We start from the raw sequence: 3,037 nt of genomic DNA on the forward strand, positions 1-3,037 counted from the left end.
TTAAAAAAATAAAAGAAGTGGCTTATTCATTGTGTTAAGCTTATCAGCCATGCAGAGTGCTTATAAATAGCAATTTTATAAGTGCAAATAAAGCACATAATCATTTCATTCCTCTCCATCTTCTCCTCTCCTTCTATTGTTAAGTAGTCTTATTTCACTTTCTGAGGTCAGGCATGTGTTCTGTGCCTGTTTTTCCTCTTTCAAGACTCAGCTCATAAGGTAGTTTTGCCCCGAATAGAAGACAGTCCTGGCTTTTCTGTGCTCCCATAATACTTTGTATATTTATTCTGTTATTATAATGTGTTATAATTTGTTTGCAAGTTAATCTCCCCACTGAACTGTGAAATCCTTCAGAACTGGACCTTATCCTTAGCATCTAGCACCATGACTAATAGAATGAATAAATAAGTTTGTTTTGTTTATTCTGTTAGTAGAAGCAGACATCTTTTACTAAGAAATTTAAAATATGTAGAGTCTCATTTAGCTCTATTTCCTACTTTTATTATAAATTTTTTGATAAGCACACCAATTTTTAAGTAACCCGACTTGCTTTTATTGTATGTATTCACAAACTTTCGTTGTTTTTAAAACCTAAAAACTGTATGTGACACTTTAAGGAAGACATAGAGCACTTACTTTTTGTTTCTTTTTGAAAAATCATGTTGTATACACCAGGGTCTTACATAGAGATGTATACCACTGAATGTGTGTGCACTGAATCATATCAACTGCCCCTTTTGGTGATGAGAAATTGCTACTTTGTGAGGTCTCTGATGTCAGTTTAGTGAAGTGTACTCTCACCTCTCATTTTTGCTAATTAACAAGTATTAACTGGACCACAGAGATAGAATTTCTTCAACTCTTGGGGCAATCCACTGGGGCCAGCTTTATAGCTAGAAATTTGTGCTGCCAGTACTTTCCTGAGGATAAGTTGGAAATTATGCATATTGTTTCTTTTCACACTGTTGGTGAGAAGACTCCAATCATTCATTATATTGTTTGCACGTTTTTCAAATTGTGTCATTACAAGTGTGTTAACTGTATTGTTTGGTTTGGTTTGGAGAGAATATATGTGTTAAATAGATACTAGGAAATACAGCCTTAGTATTAAAGATGAAGTTATGGTAAGGAGGTCCATATCACTGGAAGGGGAAGGAGGAAGGGAAGGGAAAAGGAGAAGATAGATTTCATAACTGAAACTTCTGTTTAGACTTAAAATAGGAAAAAACAGTCATAAAAGAGAAATTTTACGAGATCGTCGAATGGCTGAACCAGCAGTCAGCAGACAAGAATACAAAATGAGGAAGTTTGCTTGCATTTTAAATAAAGTTTGTTTCTTTTTTATTTCTTTTTTGATTTTAAAAACAGTACATTTTCATTTAAATAAAATTCGATAAATACTAAAAAGTAGAAAAGTATTAATATCTTCGTAATTTCTTTCATGGCCATAGTTCAACTACTCAGAGACAATCCTCATGCACATTTGACTGTGAAGAAATTTGTTTTGTAATGAGACACCATAAAATAGAGAAACTTTTTGGGAGGTTTGACTATGTGTTCTTTTATATTTTAGTTTCCTGCTGCTGATAGTTGCTCTCCTGGCTTCTTACTCGGTCCATCTTCTGCTCAGTATGTGTATTCAGACAGGTGAGTAAAAATATGCTGTTTCATTTGATGAAACAGTCCCTTGAGTCTGTATCTACATGAAGGATTGGCTGTCTCAAACCTAGTTACCAGTGGTCATTTGTTGTTATTAGTAGGGTGATTGAAATGGAGAATTTCAAAAGGCCAGAATATATAAACCCAATCCTGTGGGGGAATATCCAAAGACAGGATGGCAGGAGGAAACTAGCATTTTTCCCTGCTTTCCTCCACAACACAACATAATTTTCTGGGTTAGAGTAGATTAGGGGAGCACCTAAAAGGCATTCAGAGCATCCAAACTTTATGCTTATGAGGAGGCAGTAGACAGATGTTCATTCTGATCATGTTTCTCCTGGGGTGAGCATTTCCTCAAGGAGAACGCCTTCCTAGATCTACTGCTGCTTTCCCTGCCCCAGTCTGTCTGCTAGACAGAGATAGAGATGGCAAAATAAGGATTGTAGAAGGCAAGGTTGACAAAGCTTTGGATTTATTTAGATATATTTTGTATTTTTACTTGCAAGTGTAGGATAAGGTAGTTTTTTCTACGTATGTGCAGAAGTATATGCAATTAATATATATGTGTATTTGTGTTTTTTCCATTTGGAATTTCATCATGCAATTTAGTCATATATTGAATAAGTTCTTTTAGGTTGCAATAAATAAAAGTATATGAATTGTAGTACTGCTTTTATAAGGTTTCCCTTTTGTCATTAATGAACAGTCTATGTCCAGCAATCCTGGTCTTTTTATCTCTATAGTTTCTTTTATTTTTGGATTAGGTCAGTTTTGATGCCAAAATTATGGCTTTAATTCTTACATGGGTTAGTTCATTTTACTCTGTCTGGTCTTATGGTTTTCAGATTTTAAGAAGCAGAATAGATACACAAAATAGATAAAAATGGCATTATTCTTGGCTGAAACGGATCAAGAAACCCAAAGATACTTCTGAAACTTTTAAGACTCTTCAGAATGTAGTTCTAAAACCACCGTTCTAGTTTGTTTTCCTGAAACCTATCTGTGCATCAGAAACGCCCATAGATCTTTTTATACACACGGATTTCTAAACATCGGGGATCCTAATTCCAAAAACCTGAGGCAGGACTCAAGAATATGTGTTTTTCAAGTCCTATGGGTGATTCTTATACAAAACTGATTTAGGATCCATAGTTCAGAGCTGTAACTTGTAGCAGTAGTTTGGCCAGCCAGTGCATGCCTCTGCTCTCAAGGGGCTTGGGTGAACATGCAGACAGATAAAAATACTAGGAAACAATGCAAATATTAATGCCAAAGTAACAAGTTCGTAACAGCATCCCAAATTCAGGAATATTAGCTTTAGATAAATGTATTTATAAATCTTGCTGAAACTTGACTGGAATTTTAATTATATATTTTG

General features: G+C 34.8%; 1 protein-coding gene across 1 annotated transcript in view; it reads left to right on the top strand.

The window, feature by feature from the left end:
- The window catches only part of SLC38A6 (solute carrier family 38, member 6), a 107,656-nt gene that overhangs the window by 2,561 nt on the left and 102,058 nt on the right, over positions 1 to 3,037 (top strand). The window lies entirely within an intron of this gene.

Source organism: Propithecus coquereli, unplaced genomic scaffold, assembly GCF_000956105.1.
Source record: "Propithecus coquereli isolate 6110/MARCELLA unplaced genomic scaffold, Pcoq_1.0 Scaffold5, whole genome shotgun sequence".
In the NCBI taxonomy this organism is placed as follows: Eukaryota; Metazoa; Chordata; class Mammalia; order Primates; family Indriidae; genus Propithecus; species Propithecus coquereli.